General features: G+C 46.4%; 51 non-coding genes and 2 pseudogenes across 51 annotated transcripts; all 53 read right to left on the reverse strand.

The window, feature by feature from the left end:
- Positions 1-332: 332 nt before the first annotated feature.
- On the reverse strand, positions 333-451 carry LOC148859435 (5S ribosomal RNA). Its single transcript, XR_016095656.1, has one exon. It is a non-coding gene; the product is annotated as a 5S ribosomal RNA (ribosomal RNA).
- A 359-nt stretch (positions 452-810) lies between these two features.
- On the reverse strand, positions 811-929 carry LOC148859436 (5S ribosomal RNA). The gene has a single exon (XR_016096701.1). It is a non-coding gene; the product is annotated as a 5S ribosomal RNA (ribosomal RNA).
- Positions 930-1,288: 359 nt separating this feature from the next.
- On the reverse strand, positions 1,289-1,407 carry LOC148859437 (5S ribosomal RNA). Its single transcript, XR_016097032.1, has one exon. It is a non-coding gene; the product is annotated as a 5S ribosomal RNA (ribosomal RNA).
- A 359-nt stretch (positions 1,408-1,766) lies between these two features.
- LOC148859438 (5S ribosomal RNA) lies at positions 1,767-1,885 on the reverse strand. The gene has a single exon (XR_016098416.1). It is a non-coding gene; the product is annotated as a 5S ribosomal RNA (ribosomal RNA).
- Positions 1,886-2,244: 359 nt separating this feature from the next.
- On the reverse strand, positions 2,245-2,363 carry LOC148859439 (5S ribosomal RNA). The gene has a single exon (XR_016098418.1). It is a non-coding gene; the product is annotated as a 5S ribosomal RNA (ribosomal RNA).
- Positions 2,364-2,722: 359 nt separating this feature from the next.
- LOC148859440 (5S ribosomal RNA) lies at positions 2,723-2,841 on the reverse strand. Its single transcript, XR_016098073.1, has one exon. It is a non-coding gene; the product is annotated as a 5S ribosomal RNA (ribosomal RNA).
- Positions 2,842-3,200: 359 nt separating this feature from the next.
- LOC148859441 (5S ribosomal RNA) lies at positions 3,201-3,319 on the reverse strand. The gene has a single exon (XR_016098421.1). It is a non-coding gene; the product is annotated as a 5S ribosomal RNA (ribosomal RNA).
- A 359-nt stretch (positions 3,320-3,678) lies between these two features.
- On the reverse strand, positions 3,679-3,797 carry LOC148859442 (5S ribosomal RNA). The gene has a single exon (XR_016098423.1). It is a non-coding gene; the product is annotated as a 5S ribosomal RNA (ribosomal RNA).
- A 359-nt stretch (positions 3,798-4,156) lies between these two features.
- Positions 4,157-4,275, reverse strand: LOC148859443 (5S ribosomal RNA). The gene has a single exon (XR_016095860.1). It is a non-coding gene; the product is annotated as a 5S ribosomal RNA (ribosomal RNA).
- Positions 4,276-4,634: 359 nt separating this feature from the next.
- Positions 4,635-4,753, reverse strand: LOC148859444 (5S ribosomal RNA). The gene has a single exon (XR_016097589.1). It is a non-coding gene; the product is annotated as a 5S ribosomal RNA (ribosomal RNA).
- A 359-nt stretch (positions 4,754-5,112) lies between these two features.
- On the reverse strand, positions 5,113-5,231 carry LOC148859445 (5S ribosomal RNA; annotated as a pseudogene).
- A 359-nt stretch (positions 5,232-5,590) lies between these two features.
- LOC148859446 (5S ribosomal RNA) lies at positions 5,591-5,709 on the reverse strand. Its single transcript, XR_016095658.1, has one exon. It is a non-coding gene; the product is annotated as a 5S ribosomal RNA (ribosomal RNA).
- A 359-nt stretch (positions 5,710-6,068) lies between these two features.
- On the reverse strand, positions 6,069-6,187 carry LOC148859447 (5S ribosomal RNA). Its single transcript, XR_016098425.1, has one exon. It is a non-coding gene; the product is annotated as a 5S ribosomal RNA (ribosomal RNA).
- A 359-nt stretch (positions 6,188-6,546) lies between these two features.
- Positions 6,547-6,665, reverse strand: LOC148859448 (5S ribosomal RNA). Its single transcript, XR_016098427.1, has one exon. It is a non-coding gene; the product is annotated as a 5S ribosomal RNA (ribosomal RNA).
- Positions 6,666-7,024: 359 nt separating this feature from the next.
- On the reverse strand, positions 7,025-7,143 carry LOC148859449 (5S ribosomal RNA). Its single transcript, XR_016098074.1, has one exon. It is a non-coding gene; the product is annotated as a 5S ribosomal RNA (ribosomal RNA).
- Positions 7,144-7,502: 359 nt separating this feature from the next.
- Positions 7,503-7,621, reverse strand: LOC148859450 (5S ribosomal RNA). The gene has a single exon (XR_016098428.1). It is a non-coding gene; the product is annotated as a 5S ribosomal RNA (ribosomal RNA).
- A 359-nt stretch (positions 7,622-7,980) lies between these two features.
- LOC148859451 (5S ribosomal RNA) lies at positions 7,981-8,099 on the reverse strand. The gene has a single exon (XR_016098429.1). It is a non-coding gene; the product is annotated as a 5S ribosomal RNA (ribosomal RNA).
- A 359-nt stretch (positions 8,100-8,458) lies between these two features.
- LOC148859452 (5S ribosomal RNA) lies at positions 8,459-8,577 on the reverse strand. The gene has a single exon (XR_016095861.1). It is a non-coding gene; the product is annotated as a 5S ribosomal RNA (ribosomal RNA).
- A 359-nt stretch (positions 8,578-8,936) lies between these two features.
- Positions 8,937-9,055, reverse strand: LOC148859453 (5S ribosomal RNA). Its single transcript, XR_016097874.1, has one exon. It is a non-coding gene; the product is annotated as a 5S ribosomal RNA (ribosomal RNA).
- A 359-nt stretch (positions 9,056-9,414) lies between these two features.
- LOC148859454 (5S ribosomal RNA) lies at positions 9,415-9,533 on the reverse strand. Its single transcript, XR_016097449.1, has one exon. It is a non-coding gene; the product is annotated as a 5S ribosomal RNA (ribosomal RNA).
- A 359-nt stretch (positions 9,534-9,892) lies between these two features.
- Positions 9,893-10,011, reverse strand: LOC148859455 (5S ribosomal RNA). The gene has a single exon (XR_016095704.1). It is a non-coding gene; the product is annotated as a 5S ribosomal RNA (ribosomal RNA).
- Positions 10,012-10,370: 359 nt separating this feature from the next.
- On the reverse strand, positions 10,371-10,489 carry LOC148859456 (5S ribosomal RNA). Its single transcript, XR_016098431.1, has one exon. It is a non-coding gene; the product is annotated as a 5S ribosomal RNA (ribosomal RNA).
- A 359-nt stretch (positions 10,490-10,848) lies between these two features.
- On the reverse strand, positions 10,849-10,967 carry LOC148859457 (5S ribosomal RNA). Its single transcript, XR_016098434.1, has one exon. It is a non-coding gene; the product is annotated as a 5S ribosomal RNA (ribosomal RNA).
- Positions 10,968-11,326: 359 nt separating this feature from the next.
- On the reverse strand, positions 11,327-11,445 carry LOC148859458 (5S ribosomal RNA). Its single transcript, XR_016096586.1, has one exon. It is a non-coding gene; the product is annotated as a 5S ribosomal RNA (ribosomal RNA).
- A 359-nt stretch (positions 11,446-11,804) lies between these two features.
- On the reverse strand, positions 11,805-11,923 carry LOC148859459 (5S ribosomal RNA). The gene has a single exon (XR_016098438.1). It is a non-coding gene; the product is annotated as a 5S ribosomal RNA (ribosomal RNA).
- Positions 11,924-12,282: 359 nt separating this feature from the next.
- LOC148859460 (5S ribosomal RNA) lies at positions 12,283-12,401 on the reverse strand. The gene has a single exon (XR_016098441.1). It is a non-coding gene; the product is annotated as a 5S ribosomal RNA (ribosomal RNA).
- A 359-nt stretch (positions 12,402-12,760) lies between these two features.
- On the reverse strand, positions 12,761-12,879 carry LOC148859461 (5S ribosomal RNA). The gene has a single exon (XR_016095924.1). It is a non-coding gene; the product is annotated as a 5S ribosomal RNA (ribosomal RNA).
- Positions 12,880-13,238: 359 nt separating this feature from the next.
- On the reverse strand, positions 13,239-13,357 carry LOC148859462 (5S ribosomal RNA). The gene has a single exon (XR_016098445.1). It is a non-coding gene; the product is annotated as a 5S ribosomal RNA (ribosomal RNA).
- A 359-nt stretch (positions 13,358-13,716) lies between these two features.
- Positions 13,717-13,835, reverse strand: LOC148859463 (5S ribosomal RNA). The gene has a single exon (XR_016096372.1). It is a non-coding gene; the product is annotated as a 5S ribosomal RNA (ribosomal RNA).
- Positions 13,836-14,194: 359 nt separating this feature from the next.
- LOC148859464 (5S ribosomal RNA) lies at positions 14,195-14,313 on the reverse strand. Its single transcript, XR_016096523.1, has one exon. It is a non-coding gene; the product is annotated as a 5S ribosomal RNA (ribosomal RNA).
- Positions 14,314-14,672: 359 nt separating this feature from the next.
- On the reverse strand, positions 14,673-14,791 carry LOC148859465 (5S ribosomal RNA). Its single transcript, XR_016095663.1, has one exon. It is a non-coding gene; the product is annotated as a 5S ribosomal RNA (ribosomal RNA).
- Positions 14,792-15,150: 359 nt separating this feature from the next.
- Positions 15,151-15,269, reverse strand: LOC148859466 (5S ribosomal RNA). Its single transcript, XR_016096086.1, has one exon. It is a non-coding gene; the product is annotated as a 5S ribosomal RNA (ribosomal RNA).
- A 359-nt stretch (positions 15,270-15,628) lies between these two features.
- LOC148859467 (5S ribosomal RNA) lies at positions 15,629-15,747 on the reverse strand. Its single transcript, XR_016098448.1, has one exon. It is a non-coding gene; the product is annotated as a 5S ribosomal RNA (ribosomal RNA).
- A 359-nt stretch (positions 15,748-16,106) lies between these two features.
- On the reverse strand, positions 16,107-16,225 carry LOC148859468 (5S ribosomal RNA). Its single transcript, XR_016095913.1, has one exon. It is a non-coding gene; the product is annotated as a 5S ribosomal RNA (ribosomal RNA).
- A 359-nt stretch (positions 16,226-16,584) lies between these two features.
- On the reverse strand, positions 16,585-16,703 carry LOC148859469 (5S ribosomal RNA). Its single transcript, XR_016095925.1, has one exon. It is a non-coding gene; the product is annotated as a 5S ribosomal RNA (ribosomal RNA).
- Positions 16,704-17,062: 359 nt separating this feature from the next.
- LOC148859470 (5S ribosomal RNA) lies at positions 17,063-17,181 on the reverse strand. Its single transcript, XR_016095821.1, has one exon. It is a non-coding gene; the product is annotated as a 5S ribosomal RNA (ribosomal RNA).
- A 359-nt stretch (positions 17,182-17,540) lies between these two features.
- LOC148859471 (5S ribosomal RNA) lies at positions 17,541-17,659 on the reverse strand. The gene has a single exon (XR_016096043.1). It is a non-coding gene; the product is annotated as a 5S ribosomal RNA (ribosomal RNA).
- A 359-nt stretch (positions 17,660-18,018) lies between these two features.
- LOC148859472 (5S ribosomal RNA) lies at positions 18,019-18,137 on the reverse strand. Its single transcript, XR_016098451.1, has one exon. It is a non-coding gene; the product is annotated as a 5S ribosomal RNA (ribosomal RNA).
- A 359-nt stretch (positions 18,138-18,496) lies between these two features.
- On the reverse strand, positions 18,497-18,615 carry LOC148859473 (5S ribosomal RNA). Its single transcript, XR_016095926.1, has one exon. It is a non-coding gene; the product is annotated as a 5S ribosomal RNA (ribosomal RNA).
- A 359-nt stretch (positions 18,616-18,974) lies between these two features.
- On the reverse strand, positions 18,975-19,093 carry LOC148859474 (5S ribosomal RNA). The gene has a single exon (XR_016098454.1). It is a non-coding gene; the product is annotated as a 5S ribosomal RNA (ribosomal RNA).
- Positions 19,094-19,452: 359 nt separating this feature from the next.
- On the reverse strand, positions 19,453-19,571 carry LOC148859475 (5S ribosomal RNA). Its single transcript, XR_016095927.1, has one exon. It is a non-coding gene; the product is annotated as a 5S ribosomal RNA (ribosomal RNA).
- Positions 19,572-19,930: 359 nt separating this feature from the next.
- LOC148859476 (5S ribosomal RNA) lies at positions 19,931-20,049 on the reverse strand. The gene has a single exon (XR_016098456.1). It is a non-coding gene; the product is annotated as a 5S ribosomal RNA (ribosomal RNA).
- A 359-nt stretch (positions 20,050-20,408) lies between these two features.
- Positions 20,409-20,527, reverse strand: LOC148859477 (5S ribosomal RNA). The gene has a single exon (XR_016096390.1). It is a non-coding gene; the product is annotated as a 5S ribosomal RNA (ribosomal RNA).
- Positions 20,528-20,886: 359 nt separating this feature from the next.
- On the reverse strand, positions 20,887-21,005 carry LOC148859478 (5S ribosomal RNA). Its single transcript, XR_016095740.1, has one exon. It is a non-coding gene; the product is annotated as a 5S ribosomal RNA (ribosomal RNA).
- A 359-nt stretch (positions 21,006-21,364) lies between these two features.
- Positions 21,365-21,483, reverse strand: LOC148859479 (5S ribosomal RNA). Its single transcript, XR_016096205.1, has one exon. It is a non-coding gene; the product is annotated as a 5S ribosomal RNA (ribosomal RNA).
- Positions 21,484-21,842: 359 nt separating this feature from the next.
- Positions 21,843-21,961, reverse strand: LOC148859480 (5S ribosomal RNA; annotated as a pseudogene).
- Positions 21,962-22,320: 359 nt separating this feature from the next.
- On the reverse strand, positions 22,321-22,439 carry LOC148859481 (5S ribosomal RNA). Its single transcript, XR_016095705.1, has one exon. It is a non-coding gene; the product is annotated as a 5S ribosomal RNA (ribosomal RNA).
- A 359-nt stretch (positions 22,440-22,798) lies between these two features.
- Positions 22,799-22,917, reverse strand: LOC148859482 (5S ribosomal RNA). Its single transcript, XR_016095791.1, has one exon. It is a non-coding gene; the product is annotated as a 5S ribosomal RNA (ribosomal RNA).
- A 359-nt stretch (positions 22,918-23,276) lies between these two features.
- Positions 23,277-23,395, reverse strand: LOC148859483 (5S ribosomal RNA). The gene has a single exon (XR_016098458.1). It is a non-coding gene; the product is annotated as a 5S ribosomal RNA (ribosomal RNA).
- A 359-nt stretch (positions 23,396-23,754) lies between these two features.
- LOC148859484 (5S ribosomal RNA) lies at positions 23,755-23,873 on the reverse strand. The gene has a single exon (XR_016098459.1). It is a non-coding gene; the product is annotated as a 5S ribosomal RNA (ribosomal RNA).
- Positions 23,874-24,232: 359 nt separating this feature from the next.
- LOC148859485 (5S ribosomal RNA) lies at positions 24,233-24,351 on the reverse strand. The gene has a single exon (XR_016098460.1). It is a non-coding gene; the product is annotated as a 5S ribosomal RNA (ribosomal RNA).
- A 359-nt stretch (positions 24,352-24,710) lies between these two features.
- Positions 24,711-24,829, reverse strand: LOC148859486 (5S ribosomal RNA). Its single transcript, XR_016095928.1, has one exon. It is a non-coding gene; the product is annotated as a 5S ribosomal RNA (ribosomal RNA).
- A 359-nt stretch (positions 24,830-25,188) lies between these two features.
- On the reverse strand, positions 25,189-25,307 carry LOC148859487 (5S ribosomal RNA). Its single transcript, XR_016098462.1, has one exon. It is a non-coding gene; the product is annotated as a 5S ribosomal RNA (ribosomal RNA).
- Positions 25,308-25,580: the final 273 nt, after the last annotated feature.

The following is a 25,580-nucleotide window of genomic DNA, read 5'->3' on the forward strand; positions in this document are numbered from 1 at the left end:
ATGCACTCATTATCTTGCTCCCCTCCGTTAATTCTTTCAGATTTGAAAAAACGGTATATGCAACTTTCCTCCCTTGGTTACCGTGCACAAGCTCCCAGGTGAGCGGAGTTATTCCTTTCTAGATCTGCCGCATCCCCGGATAAATGTAGTAATATCGCGGGGCCCACAATGCACGACGAATGCCAAAAGCCCGGTTTTGCACCGTTCCCATTCAGTAATGACGGTCGTTCCGCAAATGGTCCGAGTATCCGGCACGTTGTTTCCAGTTGTCTCGCCGAAACGACATATGGAATTTGCAAATAGTATATCAAAAATAAAATATTAATAAAATTGGGGTGCAACACGAGGACTTCCCAGAAGGTCACCCATCCTAGTACTACTCTCGCCCAAGCACGCTTAACTTCGGAGTTCTGATGGGATCCGGTGCATTAGTGCTGGTATGATCGCACCCGTTTGCTTCTTGTTCGTTTTAATCTTTATGCACTCATTATCTTGCTCCCCTCCGTTAATTCTTTCAGATTTGAAAAAACGGTATATGCAACTTTCCTCCCTTGGTTACCGTGCACAAGCTCCCAGGTGAGCGGAGTTATTCCTTTCTAGATCTGCCGCATCCCCGGATAAATGTAGTAATATCGCGGGGCCCACAATGCACGACGAATGCCAAAAGCCCGGTTTTGCACCGTTCCCATTCAGTAATGACGGTCGTTCCGCAAATGGTCCGAGTATCCGGCACGTTGTTTCCAGTTGTCTCGCCGAAACGACATATGGAATTTGCAAATAGTATATCAAAAATAAAATATTAATAAAATTGGGGTGCAACACGAGGACTTCCCAGGAGGTCACCCATCCTAGTACTACTCTCGCCCAAGCACGCTTAACTTCGGAGTTCTGATGGGATACGGTGCATTAGTGCTGGTATGATCGCACCCGTTTGCTTCTTGTTCGCTTTAATCTTTATGCACTCATTATCTTGCTCCCCTCCGTTAATTCTTTCAGATTTGAAAAAACGGTGTATAAAACTTTCCTCCCTTGGTTACCGTGCACAAGCTCCCAGGTGAGCGGAGTTATTCCTTTCTAGATCTGCCGCATCCCCGGATAAATGTAGTAATATCGCGGGGCCCACAATGCACGACGAATGCCAAAAGCCCGGTTTTGCACCGTTCCCATTCAGTAATGACGGTCGTTCCGCAAATGGTCCGAGTATCCGGCACGTTGTTTCCAGTTGTCTCGCCGAAACGACATATGGAATTTGCAAATAGTATATCAAAAATAAAATATTAATAAAATTGGGGTGCAACAAGAGGACTTCCCAGGAGGTCACCCATCCTAATACTACTCTCGCCCAAGCACGCTTAACTTCGGAGTTCTGATGGGATCCGGTGCATTAGTGCTGGTATGATCGCACCCGTTTGCTTCTTGTTCGTTTTAATCTTTATGCACTCATTATCTTGCTCCCCTCCGTTAATTCTTTCAGATTTGAAAAAACGGTATATGCAACTTTCCTCCCTTGGTTACCGTGCACAAGCTCCCAGGTGAGCGGAGTTATTCCTTTCTAGATCTGCCGCATCCCCGGATAAATGTAGTAATATCGCGGGGCCCACAATGCACGACGAATGCCAAAAGCCCGGTTTTGCACCGTTCCCATTCAGTAATGACGGTCGTTCCGCAAATGGTCCGAGTATCCGGCACGTTGTTTCCAGTTGTCTCGCCGAAACGACATATGGAATTTGCAAATAGTATATCAAAAATAAAATATTAATAAAATTGGGGTGCAACACGAGGACTTCCCAGGAGGTCACCCATCCTAGTACTACTCTCGCCCAAGCACGCTTAACTTCGGAGTTCTGATGGGATCCGGTGCATTAGTGCTGGTATGATCGCACCCGTTTGCTTCTTGTTCGTTTTAATCTTTATGCACTCATTATCTTGCTCCCCTCCGTTAATTCTTTCAGATTTGAAAAAACGGTATATGCAACTTTCCTCCCTTGGTAACCGTGCACAAGCTCCCAGGTGAGCGGAGTTATTCCTTTCTAGATCTGCCGCATCCCCGGATAAATGTAGTAATATCGCGGGGCCCACAATGCACGACGAATGCCAAAAGCCCGGTTTTGCACCGTTCCCATTCAGTAATGACGGTCGTTCCGCAAATGGTCCGAGTATCCGGCACGTTGTTTCCAGTTGTCTCGCCGAAACGACATATGGAATTTGCAAATAGTATATCAAAAATAAAATATTAATAAAATTGGGGTGCAACACGAGGACTTCCCAGGAGGTCACCCATCCTAGTACTACTCTCGCCCAAGCACGCTTAACTTCGGAGTTCTGATGGGATCCGGTGCATTAGTGCTGGTATGATCGCACCCGTTTGCTTCTTGTTCGTTTTAATCTTTATGCACTCATTATCTTGCTCCCCTCCGTTAATTCTTTCAGATTTGAAAAAACGGTATATGCAACTTTCCTCCCTTGGTTACCGTGCACAAGCTCCCAGGTGAGCGGAGTTATTCCTTTCTAGATCTGCCGCATCCCCGGATAAATGTAGTAATATCGCGGGGCCCACAATGCACGACGAATGCCAAAAGCCCGGTTTTGCACCGTTCCCATTCAGTAATGACAGTCGTTCCGCAAATGGTCCGAGTATCCGGCACGTTGTTTCCAGTTGTCTCGCCGAAACGACATATGGAATTTGCAAATAGTATATCAAAAATAAAATATTAATAAAATTGGGGTGAAACAAGAGGACTTCCCAGGAGGTCACCCATCCTAATACTACTCTCGCCCAAGCACGCTTAACTTCGGAGTTCTGATGGGATCCGGTGCATTAGTGCTGGTATGATCGCACCCGTTTACTTCTTGTTCGTTTTAATCTTTATGCACTCATTATCTTGCTCCCCTCCGTTAATTCTTTCAGATTTGAAAAAACGGTATATGCAACTTTCCTCCCTTGGTTACCGTGCACAAGCTCCCAGGTGAGCGGAGTTATTCCTTTCTAGATCTGCCGCATCCCCGGATAAATGTAGTAATATCGCGGGGCCCACAATGCACGACGAATGCCAAAAGCCCGGTTTTGCACCGTTCCCATTCAGTAATGACGGACGTTCCGCAAATGGTCCGAGTATCCGGCACGTTGTTTCCAGTTGTCTCACCGAAACGACATATGGAATTTGCAAATAGTATATCAAAAATAAAATATTAATAAAATTGGGGTGCAACACGAGGACTTCCCAGGAGGTCACCCATCCTAGTACTACTCTCGCCCAAGCACGCTTAACTTCGGAGTTCTGATGGGATCCGGTGCATTAGTGCTGGTATGATCGCACCCGTTTGCTTCTTGTTCGTTTTAATCTTTATGCACTCATTATCTTGCTCCCCTCCGTTAATTCTTTCAGATTTGAAAAAACGGTATATGCAACTTTCCTCCCTTGGTTACCGTGCACAAGCTCCCAGGTGAGCGGAGTTATTCCTTTCTAGATCTGCCGCATCCCCGGATAAATGTAGTAATATCGCGGGGCCCACAATGCACGACGAATGCCAAAAGCCCGGTTTTGCACCGTTCCCATTCAGTAATGACGGTCGTTCCGCAAATGGTCCGAGTATCCGGCACGTTGTTTCCAGTTGTCTCGCCGAAACGACATATGGAATTTGCAAATAGTATATCAAAAATAAAATATTAATAAAATTGGGGTGCAACACGAGGACTTCCCAGGAGGTCACCCATCCTAGTACTACTCTCGCCCAAGCACGCTTAACTTCGGAGTTCTGATGGGATCCGGTGCATTAGTGCTGGTATGATCGCACCCGTTTGCTTCTTGTTCGCTTTAATCTTTATGCACTCATTATCTTGCTCCCCTCCGTTAATTCTTTCAGATTTGAAAAAACGGTGTATGCAACTTTCCTCCCTTGGTGACCGTGCACAAGCTCCCAGGTGAGCGGAGTTATTCCTTTCTAGATCTGCCGCATCCCCGGATAAATGTAGTAATATCGCGGGGCCCACAATGCACGACGAATGCCAAAAGCCCGGTTTTGCACCGTTCCCATTCAGTAATGACGGTCGTTCCGCAAATGGTGCGAGTATCCGGCACGTTGTTTCCAGTTGTCTCGCCGAAACGACATATGGAATTTGCAAATAGTATATCAAAAATAAAATATTAATAAAATTGGGGTGCAACACGAGGACTTCCCAGGAGGTCACCCATCCTAATACTACTCTCGCCCAAGCACGCTTAACTTCGGAGTTCTGATGGGATCCGGTGCATTAGTGCTGGTATGATCGCACCCGTTTGCTTCTTGTTCGCTTTAATCTTTATGCACTCATTATCTTGCTCCCCTCCGTTAATTCTTTCAGATTTGAAAAAACGGTATATGCAACTTTCCTCCCTTGGTTACCGTGCACAAGCTCCCAGGTGAGCGGAGTTATTCCTTTCTAGATCTGCCGCATCCCCGGATAAATGTAGTAATATCGCGGGGCCCACAATGCACGACGAATGCCAAAAGCCCGGTTTTGCACCGTTCCCATTCAGTAATGACGGTCGTTCCGCAAATGGTCCGAGTATCCGGCACGTTGTTTCCAGTTGTCTCGCCGAAACGACATATGGAATTTGCAAATAGTATATCAAAAATAAAATATTAATAAAATTGGGGTGCAACACGAGGACTTCCCAGGAGGTCACCCATCCTAGTACTACTCTCGCCCAAGCACGCTTAACTTCGGAGTTCTGATGGGATACGGTGCATTAGTGCTGGTATGATAGCACCCGTTTGCTTCTTGTTCGCTTTAATCTTTATGCACTCATTATCTTGCTCCCCTCCGTTAATTCTTTCAGATTTGAAAAAACGGTGTATAAAACTTTCCTCCCTTGGTTACCATGCACAAGCTCCCAGGTGAGCGGAGTTATTCCTTTCTAGATCTGCCGCATCCCCGGATAAATGTAGTAATATCGCGGGGCCCACAATGCACGACGAATGCCAAAAGCCCGGTTTTGCACCGTTCCCATTCAGTAATGACGGTCGTTCCGCAAATGGTCCGAGTATCCGGCACGTTGTTTCCAGTTGTCTCGCCGAAACGACATATGGAATTTGCAAATAGTATATCAAAAATAAAATATTAATAAAATTGGGGTGAAACAAGAGGACTTCCCAGGAGGTCACCCATCCTAATACTACTCTCGCCCAAACACGCTTAACTTCGGAGTTCTGATGGGATCCGGTGCATTAGTGCTGGTATGATCGCACCCGTTTGCTTCTTGTTCGTTTTAATCTTTATGCACTCATTATCTTGCTCCCCTCCGTTAATTCTTTCAGATTTGAAAAAACGGTATATGCAACTTTCCTCCCTTGGTTACCGTGCACAAGCTCCCAGGTGAGCGGAGTTATTCCTTTCTAGATCTGCCGCATCCCCGGATAAATGTAGTAATATCGCGGGGCCCACAATGCACGACGAATGCCAAAAGCCCGGTTTTGCACCGTTCCCATTCAGTAATGACGGTCGTTCCGCAAATGGTCCGAGTATCCGGCACGTTGTTTCCAGTTGTCTCGCCGAAACGACATATGGAATTTGCAAATAGTATATCAAAAATAAAATATTAATAAAATTGGGGTGCAACACGAGGACTTCCCAGAAGGTCACCCATCCTAGTACTACTCTCGCCCAAGCACGCTTAACTTCGGAGTTCTGATGGGATCCGGTGCATTAGTGCTGGTATGATCGCACCCGTTTGCTTCTTGTTCGCTTTAATCTTTATGCACTCATTATCTTGCTCCCCTCCGTTAATTCTTTCAGATTTGAAAAAACGGTATATGCAACTTTCCTCCCTTGGTTACCGTGCACAAGCTCCCAGGTGAGCGGAGTTATTCCTTTCTAGATCTGCCGCATCCCCGGATAAATGTAGTAATATCGCGGGGCCCACAATGCACGACGAATGCCAAAAGCCCGGTTTTGCACCGTTCCCATTCAGTAATGACGGTCGTTCCGCAAATGGTCCGAGTATCCGGCACGTTGTTTCCAGTTGTCTCGCCGAAACGACATATGGAATTTGCAAATAGTATATCAAAAATAAAATATTAATAAAATTGGGGTGCAACACGAGGACTTCCCAGGAGGTCACCCATCCTAGTACTACTCTCGCCCAAGCACGCTTAACTTCGGAGTTCTGATGGGATCCGGTGCATTAGTGCTGGTATGATCGCACCCGTTTGCTTCTTGTTCGTTTTAATCTTTATGCACTCATTATCTTGCTCCCCTCCGTTAATTCTTTCAGATTTGAAAAAACGGTATATGCAACTTTCCTCCCTTGGTAACCGTGCACAAGCTCCCAGGTGAGCGGAGTTATTCCTTTCTAGATCTGCCGCATCCCCGGATAAATGTAGTAATATCGCGGGGCCCACAATGCACGACGAATGCCAAAAGCCCGGTTTTGCACCGTTCCCATTCAGTAATGACGGTCGTTCCGCAAATGGTCCGAGTATCCGGCACGTTGTTTCCAGTTGTCTCGCCGAAACGACATATGGAATTTGCAAATAGTATATCAAAAATAAAATATTAATAAAATTGGGGTGCAACACGAGGACTTCCCAGGAGGTCACCCATCCTAGTACTACTCTCGCCCAAGCACGCTTAACTTCGGAGTTCTGATGGGATCCGGTGCATTAGTGCTGGTATGATCGCACCCGTTTGCTTCTTGTTCGTTTTAATCTTTATGCACTCATTATCTTGCTCCCCTCCGTTAATTCTTTCAGATTTGAAAAAACGGTATATGCAACTTTCCTCCCTTGGTTACCGTGCACAAGCTCCCAGGTGAGCGGAGTTATTCCTTTCTAGATCTGCCGCATCCCCGGATAAATGTAGTAATATCGCGGGGCCCACAATGCACGACGAATGCCAAAAGCCCGGTTTTGCACCGTTCCCATTCAGTAATGACAGTCGTTCCGCAAATGGTCCGAGTATCCGGCACGTTGTTTCCAGTTGTCTCGCCGAAACGACATATGGAATTTGCAAATAGTATATCAAAAATAAAATATTAATAAAATTGGGGTGAAACAAGAGGACTTCCCAGGAGGTCACCCATCCTAATACTACTCTCGCCCAAGCACGCTTAACTTCGGAGTTCTGATGGGATCCGGTGCATTAGTGCTGGTATGATCGCACCCGTTTACTTCTTGTTCGTTTTAATCTTTATGCACTCATTATCTTGCTCCCCTCCGTTAATTCTTTCAGATTTGAAAAAACGGTATATGCAACTTTCCTCCCTTGGTTACCGTGCACAAGCTCCCAGGTGAGCGGAGTTATTCCTTTCTAGATCTGCCGCATCCCCGGATAAATGTAGTAATATCGCGGGGCCCACAATGCACGACGAATGCCAAAAGCCCGGTTTTGCACCGTTCCCATTCAGTAATGACGGACGTTCCGCAAATGGTCCGAGTATCCGGCACGTTGTTTCCAGTTGTCTCGCCGAAACGACATATGGAATTTGCAAATAGTATATCAAAAATAAAATATTAATAAAATTGGGGTGCAACACGAGGACTTCCCAGGAGGTCACCCATCCTAGTACTACTCTCGCCCAAGCACGCTTAACTTCGGAGTTCTGATGGGATCCGGTGCATTAGTGCTGGTATGATCGCACCCGTTTGCTTCTTGTTCGTTTTAATCTTTATGCACTCATTATCTTGCTCCCCTCCGTTAATTCTTTCAGATTTGAAAAAACGGTATATGCAACTTTCCTCCCTTGGTTACCGTGCACAAGCTCCCAGGTGAGCGGAGTTATTCCTTTCTAGATCTGCCGCATCCCCGGATAAATGTAGTAATATCGCGGGGCCCACAATGCACGACGAATGCCAAAAGCCCGGTTTTGCACCGTTCCCATTCAGTAATGACGGTCGTTCCGCAAATGGTCCGAGTATCCGGCACGTTGTTTCCAGTTGTCTCGCCGAAACGACATATGGAATTTGCAAATAGTATATCAAAAATAAAATATTAATAAAATTGGGGTGCAACACGAGGACTTCCCAGGAGGTCACCCATCCTAGTACTACTCTCGCCCAAGCACGCTTAACTTCGGAGTTCTGATGGGATCCGGTGCATTAGTGCTGGTATGATCGCACCCGTTTGCTTCTTGTTCGCTTTAATCTTTATGCACTCATTATCTTGCTCCCCTCCGTTAATTCTTTCAGATTTGAAAAAACGGTGTATGCAACTTTCCTCCCTTGGTGACCGTGCACAAGCTCCCAGGTGAGCGGAGTTATTCCTTTCTAGATCTGCCGCATCCCCGGATAAATGTAGTAATATCGCGGGGCCCACAATGCACGACGAATGCCAAAAGCCCGGTTTTGCACCGTTCCCATTCAGTAATGACGGTCGTTCCGCAAATGGTGCGAGTATCCGGCACGTTGTTTCCAGTTGTCTCGCCGAAACGACATATGGAATTTGCAAATAGTATATCAAAAATAAAATATTAATAAAATTGGGGTGCAACACGAGGACTTCCCAGGAGGTCACCCATCCTAATACTACTCTCGCCCAAGCACGCTTAACTTCGGAGTTCTGATGGGATCCGGTGCATTAGTGCTGGTATGATCGCACCCGTTTGCTTCTTGTTCGTTTTAATCTTTATGCACTCATTATCTTGCTCCCCTCCGTTAATTCTTTCAGATTTGAAAAAACGGTATATGCAACTTTCCTCCCTTGGTTACCGTGCACAAGCTCCCAGGTGAGCGGAGTTATTCCTTTCTAGATCTGCCGCATCCCCGGATAAATGTAGTAATATCGCGGGGCCCACAATGCACGACGAATGCCAAAAGCCCGGTTTTGCACCGTTCCCATTCAGTAATGACGGTCGTTCCGCAAATGGTCCGAGTATCCGGCACGTTGTTTCCAGTTGTCTCGCCGAAACGACATATGGAATTTGCAAATAGTATATCAAAAATAAAATATTAATAAAATTGGGGTGCAACACGAGGACTTCCCAGGAGGTCACCCATCCTAGTACTACTCTCGCCCAAGCACGCTTAACTTCGGAGTTCTGATGGGATACGGTGCATTAGTACTGGTATGATAGCACCCGTTTGCTTCTTGTTCGCTTTAATCTTTATGCACTCATTATCTTGCTCCCCTCCGTTAATTCTTTCAGATTTGAAAAAACGGTGTATAAAACTTTCCTCCCTTGGTTACCGTGCACAAGCTCCCAGGTGAGCGGAGTTATTCCTTTCTAGATCTGCCGCATCCCCGGATAAATGTAGTAATATCGCGGGGCCCACAATGCACGACGAATGCCAAAAGCCCGGTTTTGCACCGTTCCCATTCAGTAATGACGGTCGTTCCGCAAATGGTCCGAGTATCCGGCACGTTGTTTCCAGTTGTCTCGCCGAAACGACATATGGAATTTGCAAATAGTATATCAAAAATAAAATATTAATAAAATTGGGGTGCAACAAGAGGACTTCCCAGGAGGTCACCCATCCTAATACTACTCTCGCCCAAACACGCTTAACTTCGGAGTTCTGATGGGATCCGGTGCATTAGTGCTGGTATGATCGCACCCGTTTGCTTCTTGTTCGTTTTAATCTTTATGCACTCATTATCTTGCTCCCCTCCGTTAATTCTTTCAGATTTGAAAAAACGGTATATGCAACTTTCCTCCCTTGGTTACCGTGCACAAGCTCCCAGGTGAGCGGAGTTATTCCTTTCTAGATCTGCCGCATCCCCGGATAAATGTAGTAATATCGCGGGGCCCACAATGCACGACGAATGCCAAAAGCCCGGTTTTGCACCGTTCCCATTCAGTAATGACGGTCGTTCCGCAAATGGTCCGAGTATCCGGCACGTTGTTTCCAGTTGTCTCGCCGAAACGACATATGGAATTTGCAAATAGTATATCAAAAATAAAATATTAATAAAATTGGGGTGCAACACGAGGACTTCCCAGAAGGTCACCCATCGTAGTACTACTCTCGCCCAAGCACGCTTAACTTCGGAGTTCTGATGGGATCCGGTGCATTAGTGCTGGTATGATCGCACCCGTTTGCTTCTTGTTCGTTTTAATCTTTATGCACTCATTATCTTGCTCCCCTCCGTTAATTCTTTCAGATTTGAAAAAACGGTATATGCAACTTTCCTCCCTTGGTTACCGTGCACAAGCTCCCAGGTGAGCGGAGTTATTCCTTTCTAGATCTGCCGCATCCCCGGATAAATGTAGTAATATCGCGGGGCCCACAATGCACGACGAATGCCAAAAGCCCGGTTTTGCACCGTTCCCATTCAGTAATGACGGTCGTTCCGCAAATGGTCCGAGTATCCGGCACGTTGTTTCCAGTTGTCTCGCCGAAACGACATATGGAATTTGCAAATAGTATATCAAAAATAAAATATTAATAAAATTGGGGTGCAACACGAGGACTTCCCAGGAGGTCACCCATCCTAGTACTACTCTCGCCCAAGCACGCTTAACTTCGGAGTTCTGATGGGATCCGGTGCATTAGTGCTGGTATGATCGCACCCGTTTGCTTCTTGTTCGTTTTAATCTTTATGCACTCATTATCTTGCTCCCCTCCGTTAATTCTTTCAGATTTGAAAAAACGGTATATGCAACTTTCCTCCCTTGGTTACCGTGCACAAGCTCCCAGGTGAGCGGAGTTATTCCTTTCTAGATCTGCCGCATCCCCGGATAAATGTAGTAATATCGCGGGGCCCACAATGCACGACGAATGCCAAAAGCCCGGTTTTGCACCGTTCCCATTCAGTAATGACGGTCGTTCCGCAAATGGTCCGAGTATCCGGCACGTTGTTTCCAGTTGTCTCGCCGAAACGACATATGGAATTTGCAAATAGTATATCAAAAATAAAATATTAATAAAATTGGGGTGCAACACGAGGACTTCCCAGGAGGTCACCCATCCTAGTACTACTCTCGCCCAAGCACGCTTAACTTCGGAGTTCTGATGGGATCCGGTGCATTAGTGCTGGTATGATCGCACCCGTTTGCTTCTTGTTCGTTTTAATCTTTATGCACTCATTATCTTGCTCCCCTCCGTTAATTCTTTCAGATTTGAAAAAACGGTATATGCAACTTTCCTCCCTTGGTTACCGTGCACAAGCTCCCAGGTGAGCGGAGTTATTCCTTTCTAGATCTGCCGCATCCCCGGATAAATGTAGTAATATCGCGGGGCCCACAATGCACGACGAATGCCAAAAGCCCGGTTTTGCACCGTTCCCATTCAGTAATGACAGTCGTTCCGCAAATGGTCCGAGTATCCGGCACGTTGTTTCCAGTTGTCTCGCCGAAACGACATATGGAATTTGCAAATAGTATATCAAAAATAAAATATTAATAAAATTGGGGTGCAACACGAGGACTTCCCAGGAGGTCACCCATCCTAGTACTACTCTCGCCCAAGCACGCTTAACTTCGGAGTTCTGATGGGATCCGGTGCATTAGTGCTTGTATGATCGCACCCGTTTTCTTCTTGTTCGCTTTAATCTTTATGCACTCACTATCTTGCTCCCCTCCATTAATTCTTTCAGACTTGAAAAAACGGTGTATGCAACTTTCCTCCCTTGGTAACCGTGCACAAGCTCCCAGGTGAGCGGAGTTATTCCTTTCTAGATCTGCCGCATCCCCGGATAAATGTAGTAATATCGCGGGGCCCACAATGCACGACGAATGCCAAAAGCCCGGTTTTGCACCGTTCCCATTCAGTAATGACGGTCGTTCCGCAAATGGTCCGAGTATCCGGCACGTTGTTTCCAGTTGTCTCGCCGAAACGACATATGGAATTTGCAAATAGTATATCAAAAATAAAATATTAATAAAATTGGGGTGCAACACGAGGACTTCCCAGGAGGTCACCCATCCTAGTACTACTCTCGCCCAAGCACGCTTAACTTCGGAGTTCTGATGGGATCCGGTGCATTAGTGCTGGTATGATCGCACCCGTTTGCTTCTTGTTCGCTTTAATCTTTATGCACTCATTATCTTGCTCCCCTCCGTTAATTCTTTCAGATTTGAAAAAACGGTGTATGCAACTTTCCTCCCTTGGTAACCGTGCACAAGCTCCCAGGTGAGCGGAGTTATTCCTTTCTAGATCTGCCGCATCCCCGGATAAATGTAGTAATATCGCGGGGCCCACAATGCACGACGAATGCCAAAAGCCCGGTTTTGCACCGTTCCCATTCAGTAATGACGGTCGTTCCGCAAATGGTCCGAGTATCCGGCACGTTGTTTCCAGTTGTCTCGCCGAAACGACATATGGAATTTGCAAATAGTATATCAAAAATAAAATATTAATAAAATTGGGGTGCAACACGAGGACTTCCCAGGAGGTCACCCATCCTAGTACTACTCTCGCCCAAGCACGCTTAACTTCGGAGTTCTGATGGGATCCGGTGCATTAGTGCTGGTATGATCGCACCCGTTTGCTTCTTGTTCGTTTTAATCTTTATGCACTCATTATCTTGCTCCCCTCCGTTAATTCTTTCAGATTTGAAAAAACGGTATATGCAACTTTCCTCCCTTGGTTACCGTGCACAAGCTCCCAGGTGAGCGGAGTTATTCCTTTCTAGATCTGCCGCATCCCCGGATAAATGTAGTAATATCGCGGGGCCCACAATGCACGACGAATGCCAAAAGCCCGGTTTTGCACCGTTTCCATTCAGTAATGACGGTCGTTCCGCAAATGGTCCGAGTATCCGGCACGTTGTTTCCAGTTGTCTCGCCGAAACGACATATGGAATTTGCAAATAGTATATCAAAAATAAAATATTAATAAAATTGGGGAGCAACACGAGGACTTCCCAGGAGGTCACCCATCCTAGTACTACTCTCGCCCAAGCACGCTTAACTTCGGAGTTCTGATGGGATCCGGTGCATTAGTGCTGGTATGATCGCACCCGTTTGCTTCTTGTTCGTTTTAATCTTTATGCACTCATTATCTTGCTCCCCTCCGTTAATTCTTTCAGATTTGAAAAAACGGTATATGCAACTTTCCTCCCTTGGTTACCGTGCACAAACTCCCAGGTGAGCGGAGTTATTCCTTTCTAGATCTGCCGCATCCCCGGATAAATGTAGTAATATCGCGGGGCCCACAATGCACGACGAATGCCAAAAGCCCGGTTTTGCACCGTTCCAATTCAGTAATGACGGTCGTTCCGCAAATGGTGCGAGTATCCGGCACGTTGTTTCCAGTTGTCTCGCCGAAACGACATATGGAATTTGCAAATAGTATATCAAAAATAAAATATTAATAAAATTGGGGTGCAACACGAGGACTTCCCAGGAGGTCACCCATCCTAGTACTACTCTCGCCCAAGCACGCTTAACTTCGGAGTTCTGATGGGATCCGGTGCATTAGTGCTGGTATGATCGCACCCGTTTGCTTCTTGTTCGCTTTAATCTTTATGCACTCATTATCTTGCTCCCCTCCGTTAATTCTTTCAGTTTTGAAAAAACGGTGTATGCAACTTTCCTCCCTTGGTGACCGTGCACAAGCTCCCAGGTGAGCGGAGTTATTCCTTTCTAGATCTGCCGAATCCCCGGATAAATGTAGTAATATCGCGGGGCCCACAATGCACGACGAATGCCAAAAGCCCGGTTTTGCACCGTTCCCATTCAGTAATGACGGTCGTTCCGCAAATGGTCCGAGTATCCGGCACGTTGTTTCCAGTTGTCTCGCCGAAACGACATATGGAATTTGCAAATAGTATATCAAAAATAAAATATTAATAAAATTGGGGTGCAACACGAGGACTTCCCAGGAGGTCACCCATCCTAGTACTACTCTCGCCCAAGCACGCTTAATTTCGGAGTTCTGATGGGATCCGGTGCATTAGTGCTGGTATGATCGCACCCGTTTGCTTCTTGTTCGTTTTAATCTTTATGCACTCATTATCTTGCTCCCCTCCGTTAATTCTTTCAGATTTGAAAAAACGGTATATGCAACTTTCCTCCCTTGGTTACCGTGCACAAGCTCCCAGGTGAGCGGAGTTATTCCTTTCTAGATCTGCCGCATCCCCGGATAAATGTAGTAATATCGCGGGGCCCACAATGCACGACGAATGCCAAAAGCCCGGTTTTGCACCGTTCCCATTCAGTAATGACGGTCGTTCCGCAAATGGTCCGAGTATCCGGCACGTTGTTTCCAGTTGTCTCGCCGAAACGACATATGGAATTTGCAAATAGTATATCAAAAATAAAATATTAATAAAATTGGGGTGCAACACGAGGACTTCCCAGGAGATCACCCATCCTAGTACTACTCTCGCCCAAACACGCTTAACTTCGGAGTTCTGATGGGATCCGGTGCATTAGTGCTGGTATGATCGCACCCGTTTGCTTCTTGTTCGCTTTAATCTTTATGCACTCATTATCTTGCTCCCCTCCGTTAATTCTTTCAGATTTGAAAAAACGGTGTATGCAACTTTCCTCCCTTGGTAACCGTGCACAAGCTCCCAGGTGAGCGGAGTTATTCCTTTCTAGATCTGCCGCATCCCCGGATAAATGTAGTAATATCGCGGGGCCCACAATGCACGACGAATGCCAAAAGCCCGGTTTTGCACCGTTCCCATTCAGTAATGACGGTCGTTCCGCAAATGGTCCGAGTATCCGGCACGTTGTTTCCAGTTGTCTCGCCGAAACGACATATGGAATTTGCAAATAGTATATCAAAAATAAAATATTAATAAAATTGGGGTGCAACACGAGGACTTCCCAGGAGGTCACCCATCCTAGTACTACTCTCGCCCAAGCACCCTTAACTTCGGAGTTCTGATGGGATCCGGTGCATTAGTGCTGGTATGATCGCACCCGTTTGCTTCTTGTTCGCTTTAATCTTTATGCACTCATTATCTTGCTCACCTCCGTTAATTCTTTCAGATTTGAAAAAACGGTGTATGCAACTTTCCTCCCTTGGTAACCGTGCACAAGCTCCCAGGTGAGCGGAGTTATTCCTTTCTAGATCTGCCGCATCCCCGGATAAATGTAGTAATATCGCGGGGCCCACAATGCACGACGAATGCCAAAAGCCCGGTTTTGCACCGTTCCCATTCAGTAATGACGGTCGTTCCGCAAATGGTCCGAGTATCCGGCACGTTGTTTCCAGTTGTCTCGCCGAAACGACATATGGAATTTGCAAATAGTATATCAAAAATAAAATATTAATAAAATTGGTGTGCAACACGAGGACTTCCCAGGAGGTCACCCATCCTGGTACTACTCTCGCCCAAGCACGCTTAACTTCGGAGTTCTGATGGGATCCGGTGCATTAGTGCTGGTATGATCGCACCCGTTTGCTTCTTGTTCGTTTTAATCTTTATGCACTCATTATCTTGCTCCCCTCCGTTAATTCTTTCAGATTTGAAAAAACGGTATATGCAACTTTCCTCCCTTGGTTACCGTGCACAAGCTCCCAGGTGAGCGGAGTTATTCCTTTCTAGATCTGCCGCATCCCCGGATAAATGTAGTAATATCGCGGGGCCCACAATGCACGACGAATGCCAAAAGCCCGGTTTTGCACCGTTCCCATTCAGTAATGACGGTCGTTCCGCAAATGGTCCGAGTATCCGGCACGTTGTTTCCAGTTGTCTCGCCGAAACGACATATGGAATTTGCAAATAGTATATCAAAAATAAAATATTAATAAAATTGGGGTGCAACACGAGGACTTCCCAGGAGGTCACCCATCCTAGTACTACTCTCGCCCAAGCACGCTTAACTTCGGAGTTCTGATGGGATCCGGTGCATTAGTGCTGGTATGATCGCACCCCTTTGCTTCTTGTTCGTTTTAATCTTTATGCACTCATTATCTTGCTCCCCTCCGTTAATTCTTTCAGATTTGAAAAAACGGTATATGCAACTTTCCTCCCTTGGTTACCGTGCACAAGCTCCCAGGTGAGCGGAGTTATTCCTTTCTAGATCTGCCGCATCCCCGGATAAATGTAGTAATACCGCGGGGCCCACAATGCACGACGAATGCCAAAAGCCCGGTTTTGCACCGTTCCCATTCAGTAATGACGGTCGTTCCGCAAATGGTCCGAGTATCCGGCACGTTGTTTCCAGTTGTCTCGCCGAAACGACATATGGAATTTGCAAATAGTATATCAAAAATAAAATATTAATAAAATTGGTGTGCAACACGAGGACTTCCCAGGAGGTCACCCATCCTAGTACTACTCTCGCCCAAGCACGCTTAACTTCGGAGTTCTGATGGGATCCGGTGCATTAGTGCTGGTATGATCGCACCCGTTTGCTTCTTGTTCGCTTTAATCTTTATGCACTCATTATCTTGCTCCCCTCCGTTAATTCTTTCAGATTTGAAAAAACGGTGTATGCAACTTTCCTCCCTTGGTAACCGTGCACAAGCTCCCAGGTGAGCGGAGTTATTCCTTTCTAGATCTGCCGCATCCCCGGATAAATGTAGTAATATCGCGGGGCCCACAATGCACGACGAATGCCAAAAGCCCGGTTTTGCACCGTTCCCATTCAGTAATGACGGTCGTTCCGCAAATGGTCCGAGTATCCGGCACGTTGTTTCCAGTTGTCTCGCCGAAACGACATATGGAATTTGCAAATAGTATATCAAAAATAAAATATTAATAAAATTGGGGAGCAACACGAGGACTTCCCAGGAGGTCACCCATCCTAGTACTACTCTCGCCCAAGCACGCTTAACTTCGGAGTTCTGATGGGATCCGGTGCATTAGTGCTGGTATGATCGCACCCGTTTGCTTCTTGTTCGTTTTAATCTTTATGCACTCATTATCTTGCTCCCCTCCGTTAATTCTTTCAGATTTGAAAAAACGGTATATGCAACTTTCCACCCTTGGTTACCGTGCACAAGCTCCCAGGTGAGCGGAGTTATTCCTTTCTAGATCTGCCGCATCCCCGGATAAATGTAGTAATATCGCGGGGCCCACAATGCACGACGAATGCCAAAAGCCCGGTTTTGCACCGTTCCCATTCAGTAATGACGGTCGTTCCGCAAATGGTGCGAGTATCCGGCACGTTGTTTCCAGTTGTCTCGCCGAAACGACATATGGAATTTGCAAATAGTATATCAAAAATAAAATATTAATAAAATTGGGGTGCAACACGAGGACTTCCCAGGAGGTCACCCATCCTAGTACAACTCTCGCCCAAGCACGCTTAACTTCGGAGTTCTGATGGGATCCGGTGCATTAGTGCTGGTATGATCGCACCCGTTTGCTTCTTGTTCGCTTTAATCTTTATGCACTCATTATCTTGCTCACCTCCGTTAATTCTTTCAGTTTTGAAAAAACGGTGTATGCAACTTTCCTCCCTTGGTGACCGTGCACAAGCTCCCAGGTGAGCGGAGTTATTCCTTTCTAGATCTGCCGCATCCCCGGATAAATGTAGTAATATCGCGGGGCCCACAATGCACGACGAATGCCAAAAGACCGGTTTTGCACCGTTCCCATTCAGTAATGACGGTCGTTCCGCAAATGGTCCGAGTATCCGGCACGTTGTTTCCAGTTGTCTCGCCGAAACGACATATGGAATTTGCAAATAGTATATCAAAAATAAAATATTAATAAAATTGGGGTGCAACACGAGGACTTCCCAGGAGGTCACCCATCCTAGTACTACTCTCACCCAAGCACGCTTAACTTCGGAGTTCTGATGGGATCCGGTGCATTAGTGCTGGTATGATCGCACCCGTTTGCTTCTTGTTCGTTTTAATCTTTATGCACTCATTATCTTGCTCCCCTCCGTTAATTCTTTCAGATTTGAAAAAACGGTATATGCAACTTTCCTCCCTTGGTTACCGTGCACAAGCTCCCAGGTGAGCGGAGTTATTCCTTTCTAGATCTGCCGCATCCCCGGATAAATGTAGTAATATCGCGGGGCCCACAATGCACGACGAATGCCAAAAGCCCGATTTTGCACCGTTCCCATTCAGTAATGACGGTCGTTCCGCAAATGGTCCGAGTATCCGGCACGTTGTTTCCAGTTGTCTCGCCGAAACGACATATGGAATTTGCAAATAGTATATCAAAAATAAAATATTAATAAAATTGGGGTGCAACACGAGGACTTCCCAGGAGGTCACCCATCCTAGTACTACTCTCGCCCAAGCACGCTTAACTTCGGAGTTCTGATGGGATCCGGTGCATTAGTGCTGGTATGATCGCACCCATTTGCTTCTTGTTCGCTTTAATCTTTATGCACTCATTATCTTGCTCCCCTCCGTTAATTCTTTCAGATTTGAAAAAACGGTGTATGCAACTTTCCTCCCTTGGTAACCGTGCACAAGCTCCCAGGTGAGCGGAGTTATTCCTTTCTAGATCTGCCGCATCCCCGGATAAATGTAGTAATATCGCGGGGCCCACAATGCACGACGAATGCCAAAAGCCCGGTTTTGCACCGTTCCCATTCAGTAATGACGGTCGTTCCGCAAATGGTCCGAGTATCCGGCACGTTGTTTCCACTTGTCTCGCCGAAACGACATATGGAATTTGCAAATAGTATATCAAAAATAAAATATTAATAAAATTGGGGAGCAACACGAGGACTTCCCAGGAGGTCACCCATCCTAGTACTACTCTCGCCCAAGCACGCTTAACTTCGGAGTTCTGATGGGATCCGGTGCATTAGTGCTGGTATGATCGCACCCGTTTGCTTCTTGTTCGTTTTAATCTTTATGCACTCATTATCTTGCTCCCCTCCGTTAATTCTTTCAGATTTGAAAAAACGGTATATGCAACTTTCCTCCCTTGGTTACCGTGCACAAGCTCCCAGGTGAGCGGAGTTATTCCTTTCTAGATCTGCCGCATCCCCGGATAAATGTAGTAATATCGCGGGGCCCACAATGCACGACGAATGCCAAAAGCCCGGTTTTGCACCGTTCCCATTCAGTAATGACGGTCGTTCCGCAAATGGTGCGAGTATCCGGCACGTTGTTTCCAGTTGTCTCGCCGAAACGACATATGGAATTTGCAAATAGTATATCAAAAATAAAATATTAATAAAATTGGGGTGCAACACGAGGACTTCCCAGGAGGTCACCCATCCTAGTACTACTCTCGCCCAAGCACGCTTAACTTCGGAGTTCTGATGGGATCCGGTGCATTAGTGCTGGTATGATCGCACCCGTTTGCTTCTTGTTCGCTTTAATCTTTATGCACTCATTATCTTGCTCCCCTCCGTTAATTCTTTCAGATTTGAAAAAACGGTGTATGCAACTTTCCTCCCTTGGTAACCGTGCACAAGCTCCCAGGTGAGCGGAGTTATTCCTTTCTAGATCTGCCGCATCCCCGGATAAATGTAGTAATATCGCGGGGCCCACAATGCACGACGAATGCCAAAAGCCCGGTTTTGCACCGTTCCCATTCAGTAATGACGGTCGTTCCGCAAATGGTCCGAGTATCCGGCACGTTGTTTCCAGTTGTCTCGCCGAAACGACATATGGAATTTGCAAATAGTATATCAAAAATAAAATATTAATAAAATTGGGGAGCAACACGAGGACTTCCCAGGAGGTCACCCATCCTAGTACTACTCTCGCCCAAGCACGCTTAACTTCGGAGTTCTGATGGGATCCGGTGCATTAGTGCTGGTATGATCGCACCCGTTTGCTTCTTGTTCGTTTTAATCTTTATGCACTCATTATCTTGCTCCCCTCCGTTAATTCTTTCAGATTTGAAAAAACGGTATATGCAACTTTCCTCCCTTGGTTACCGTGCACAAGCTCCCAGGTGAGCGGAGTTATTCCTTTCTAGATCTGCCGCATCCCCGGATAAATGTAGTAATATCGCGGGGCCCACAATGCACGACGAATGCCAAAAGCCCGGTTTTGCACCGTTCCCATTCAGTAATGACGGTCGTTCCGCAAATGGTGCGAGTATCCGGCACGTTGTTTCCAGTTGTCTCGCCGAAACGACATATGGAATTTGCAAATAGTATATCAAAAATAAAATATTAATAAAATTGGGGTGCAACACGAGGACTTCCCAGGAGGTCACCCATCCTAGTACTACTCTCGCCCAAGCACGCTTAACTTCGGAGTTCTGATGGGATCCGGTGCATTAGTGCTGGTATGATCGCACCCGTTTGCTTCTTGTTCGCTTTAATCTTTATGCACTCATTATCTTGCTCCCCTCCGTTAATTCTTTCAGATTTGAAAAAACGGTATATGCAACTTTCCTCCCTTGGTTACCGTGCACAAGCTCCCAGGTGAGCGGAGTTATTCCTTTCTAGATCTGCCGCATCCCCGGATAAATGTAGTAATATCGCGGGGCCCACAATGCACGACGAATGCCAAAAGCCCGATTTTGCACCGTTCCCATTCAGTAATGACGGTCGTTCCGCAAATGGTCCGAGTATCCGGCACGTTGTTTCCAGTTGTCTCGCCGAAACGACATATGGAATTTGCAAATAGTATATCAAAAATAAAATATTAATAAAATTGGGGTGCAACACGAGGACTTCCCAGGAGGTCACCCATCCTATTACTACTCTCGCCCAAGCACGCTTAACTTCGGAGTTCTGATGGGATCCGGTGCATTAGTGCTGGTATGATCGCACCCATTTGCTTCTTGTTCGCTTTAATCTTTATGCACTCATTATCTTGCTCCCCTCCGTTAATTCTTTCAGATTTGAAAAAACGGTGTATGCAACTTTCCTCCCTTGGTAACCGTGCACAAGCTCCCAGGTGAGCGGAGTTATTCCTTTCTAGATCTGCCGCATCCCCGGATAAATGTAGTAATATCGCGGGGCCCACAATGCACGACGAATGCCAAAAGCCCGGTTTTGCACCGTTCCCATTCAGTAATGACGGTCGTTCCGCAAATGGTCCGAGTATCCGGCACGTTGTTTCCAGTTGTCTCGCCGAAACGACATATGGAATTTGCAAATAGTATATCAAAAATAAAATATTAATAAAATTGGGGTGCAACACAAGGACTTCCCAGGAGGTCACCCATCCTAGTACTACTCTCGCCCAAGCACGCTTAACTTCGGAGTTCTGATGGGATCCGGTGCATTAGTGCTGGTATGATCGCACCCGTTTGCTTCTTGTTCGTTTTAATCTTTATGCACTCATTATCTTGCTCCCCTCCGTTAATTCTTTCAGATTTGAAAAAACGGTATATGCAACTTTCCTCCCTTGGTTACCGTGCACAAGCTCCCAGGTGAGCGGAGTTATTCCTTTCTAGATCTGCCGCATCCCCGGATAAATGTAGTAATATCGCGGGGCCCACAATGCACGACGAATGCCAAAAGCCCGGTTTTGCACCGTTCCCATTCAGTAATGACGGTCGTTCCGCAAATGGTGCGAGTATCCGGCACGTTGTTTCCAGTTGTCTCGCCGAAACGACATATGGAATTTGCAAATAGTATATCAAAAATAAAATATTAATAAAATTGGGGTGCAACACGAGGACTTCCCAGGAGGTCACCCATCCTAGTACTACTCTCGCCCAAGCACGCTTAACTTCGGAGTTCTGATGGGATCCGGTGCATTAGTGCTGGTATGATAGCACCCGTTTGCTTCTTGTTCGCTTTAATCTTTATGCACTCATTATCTTGCTCACCTCCGTTAATTCTTTCAGATTTGAAAAAACGGTGTATGCAACTTTCCTCCCTTGGTGACCGTGCACAAGCTCCCAGGTGAGCGGAGTTATTCCTTTCTAGATCTGCCGCATCCCCGGATAAATGTAGTAATATCGCGGGGCCCACAATGCACGACGAATGCCAAAAGCCCGGTTTTGCACCGTTCCCATTCAGTAATGACGGTCGTTCCGCAAATGGTCCGAGTATCCGGCACGTTGTTTCCAGTTGTCTCGCCGAAACGACATATGGAATTTGCAAATAGTATATCAAAAATAAAATATTAATAAAATTGGGGTGAAACAAGAGGACTTCCCAGGAGGTCACCCATCCTAATACTACTCTCGCCCAAACACGCTTAACTTCGGAGTTCTGATGGGATCCGGTGCATTAGTGCTGGTATGATCGCACCCGTTTGCTTCTTGTTCGTTTTAATCTTTATGCACTCATTATCTTGCTCCCCTCCGTTAATTCTTTCAGATTTGAAAAAACGGTATATGCAACTTTCCTCCCTTGGTTACCGTGCACAAGCTCCCAGGTGAGCGGAGTTATTCCTTTCTAGATCTGCCGCATCCCCGGATAAATGTAGTAATATCGCGGGGCCCACAATGCACGACGAATGCCAAAAGCCCGGTTTTGCACCGTTCCCATTCAGTAATGACGGTCGTTCCGCAAATGGTCCGAGTATCCGGCACGTTGTTTCCAGTTGTCTCGCCGAAACGACATATGGAATTTGCAAATAGTATATCAAAAATAAAATATTAATAAAATTGGGGTGCAACACGAGGACTTCCCAGAAGGTCACCCATCGTAGTACTACTCTCGCCCAAGCACGCTTAACTTCGGAGTTCTGATGGGATCCGGTGCATTAGTGCTGGTATGATCGCACCCGTTTGCTTCTTGTTCGTTTTAATCTTTATGCACTCATTATCTTGCTCCCCTCCGTTAATTCTTTCAGATTTGAAAAAACGGTATATGCAACTTTCCTCCCTTGGTTACCGTGCACAAGCTCCCAGGTGAGCGGAGTTATTCCTTTCTAGATCTGCCGCATCCCCGGATAAATGTAGTAATATCGCGGGGCCCACAATGCACGACGAATGCCAAAAGCCCGGTTTTGCACCGTTCCCATTCAGTAATGACGGTCGTTCCGCAAATGGTCCGAGTATCCGGCACGTTGTTTCCAGTTGTCTCGCCGAAACGACATATGGAATTTGCAAATAGTATATCAAAAATAAAATATTAATAAAATTGGGGTGCAACACGAGGACTTCCCAGAAGGTCACCCATCGTAGTACTACTCTCGCCCAAGCACGCTTAACTTCGGAGTTCTGATGGGATCCGGTGCAATAGTGCTGGTATGATCGCACCCGTTTGCTTCTTGTTCGCTTTAATCTTTATGCACTCATTATCTTGCTCCCCTCCGTTAATTCTTTCAGATTTGAAAAAACGGTATATGCAACTTTCCTCCCTTGGTTACCGTGCACAAGCTCCCAGGTGAGCGGAGTTATTCCTTTCTAGATCTGCCGCATCCCCGGATAAATGTAGTAATATCGCGGGGCCCACAATGCACGACGAATGCCAAAAGCCCGGTTTTGCACCGTTCCCATTCAGTAATGACGGTCGTTCCGCAAATGGTCCGAGTATCCGGCACGTTGTTTCCAGTTGTCTCGCCGAAACGACATATGGAATTTGCAAATAGTATATCAAAAATAAAATATTAATAAAATTGGGGTGCAACACGAGGACTTCCCAGGAGGTCACCCATCCTAGTACTACTCTCGCCCAAGCACGCTTAACTTCGGAGTTCTGATGGGATCCGGTGCATTAGTGCTGGTATGATCGCACCCATTTGCTTCTTGTTCGCTTTAATCTTTATGCACTCATTATCTTGCTCCCCTCCGTTAATTCTTTCAGATTTGAAAAAACGGTGTATGCAACTTTCCTCCCTTGGTAACCGTGCACAAGCTCCCAGGTGAGCGGAGTTATTCCTTTCTAGATCTGCCGCATCCCCGGATAAATGTAGTAATATCGCGGGGCCCACAATGCACGACGAATGCCAAAAGCCCGGTTTTGCACCGTTCCCATTCAGTAATGACGGTCGTTCCGCAAATGGTCCGAGTATCCGGCACGTTGTTTCCAGTTGTCTCGCCGAAACGACATATGGAATTTGCAAATAGTATATCAAAAATAAAATATTAATAAAATTGGGGTGCAACACGAGGACTTCCCAGGAGGTCACCCATCCTAGTACTACTCTCGCCCAAGCACGCTTAACTTCGGAGTTCTGATGGGATCCGGTGCATTAGTGCTGGTATGATCGCACCCGTTTGCTTCTTGTTCGTTTTAATCTTTATGCACTCATTATCTTGCTCCCCTCCGTTAATTCTTTCAGATTTGAAAAAACGGTATATGCAACTTTCCTCCCTTGGTTACCGTGCACAAGCTCCCAGGTGAGCGGAGTTATTCCTTTCTAGATCTGCCGCACCCCCGGATAAATGTAGTAATATCGCGGGGCCCACAATGCACGACGAATGCCAAAAGCCCGGTTTTGCACCGTTCCCATTCAGTAATGACGGTCGTTCCGCAAATGGTGCGAGTATCCGGCACGTTGTTTCCAGTTGTCTCGCCGAAACGACATATGGAATTTGCAAATAGTATATCAAAAATAAAATATTAATAAAATTGGGGTGCAACACGAGGACTTCCCAGGAGGTCACCCATCCTAGTACTACTCTCGCCCAAGCACGCTTAACTTCGGAGTTCTGATGGGATCCGGTGCATTAGTGCTGGTATGATCGCACCCGTTTGCTTCTTGTTCGCTTTAATCTTTATGCACTCATTATCTTGCTCCCCTCCGTTAATTCTTTCAGATTTGAAAAAACGGTGTATGCAACTTTCCTCCCTTGGTAACCGTGCACAAGCTCCCAGGTGAGCGGAGTTATTCCTTTCTAGATCTGCCGCATCCCCGGATAAATGTAGTAATATCGCGGGGCCCACAATGCACGACGAATGCCAAAAGCCCGGTTTTGCACCGTTCCCATTCAGTAATGACGGTCGTTCCGCAAATGGTCCGAGTATCCGGCACGTTGTTTCCAGTTGTCTCGCCGAAACGACATATGGAATTTGCAAATAGTATATCAAAAATAAAATATTAATAAAATTGGGGAGCAACACGAGGACTTCCCAGGAGGTCACCCATCCTAGTACTACTCTCGCCCAAGCACGCTTAACTTCGGAGTTCTGATGGGATCCGGTGCATTAGTGCTGGTATGATCGCACCCGTTTGCTTCTTGTTCGTTTTAATCTTTATGCACTCATTATCTTGCTCCCCTCCGTTAATTCTTTCAGATTTGAAAAAACGGTATATGCAACTTTCCTCCCTTGGTTACCGTGCACAAGCTCCCAGGTGAGCGGAGTTATTCCTTTCTAGATCTGCCGCATCCCCGGATAAATGTAGTAATATCGCGGGGCCCACAATGCACGACGAATGCCAAAAGCCCGGTTTTGCACCGTTCCCATTCAGTAATGACGGTCGTTCCGCAAATGGTGCGAGTATCCGGCACGTTGTTTCCAGTTGTCTCGCCGAAACGACATATGGAATTTGCAAATAGTATATCAAAAATAAAATATTAATAAAATTGGGGTGCAACACGAGGACTTCCCAGGAGGTCACCCATCCTAGTACTACTCTCGCCCAAGCACGCTTAACTTCGGAGTTCTGATGGGATCCGGTGCATTAGTGCTGGTATGATCGCACCCGTTTGCTTCTTGTTCGCTTTAATCTTTATGCACTCATTATCTTGCTCCCCTCCGTTAATTCTTTCAGATTTGAAAAAACGGTATATGCAACTTTCCTCCCTTGGTTACCGTGCACAAGCTCCCAGGTGAGCGGAGTTATTCCTTTCTAGATCTGCCGCATCCCCGGATAAATGTAGTAATATCGCGGGGCCCACAATGCACGACGAATGCCAAAAGCCCGATTTTGCACCGTTCCCATTCAGTAATGACGGTCGTTCCGCAAATGGTCCGAGT

The sequence above is a fragment of the Nelumbo lutea genome, chromosome 4, assembly GCF_056320005.1.
Source record: "Nelumbo lutea isolate HS-2025 chromosome 4, American lotus-T2T, whole genome shotgun sequence".
NCBI classification, from domain to species: Eukaryota; Viridiplantae; Streptophyta; class Magnoliopsida; order Proteales; family Nelumbonaceae; genus Nelumbo; species Nelumbo lutea.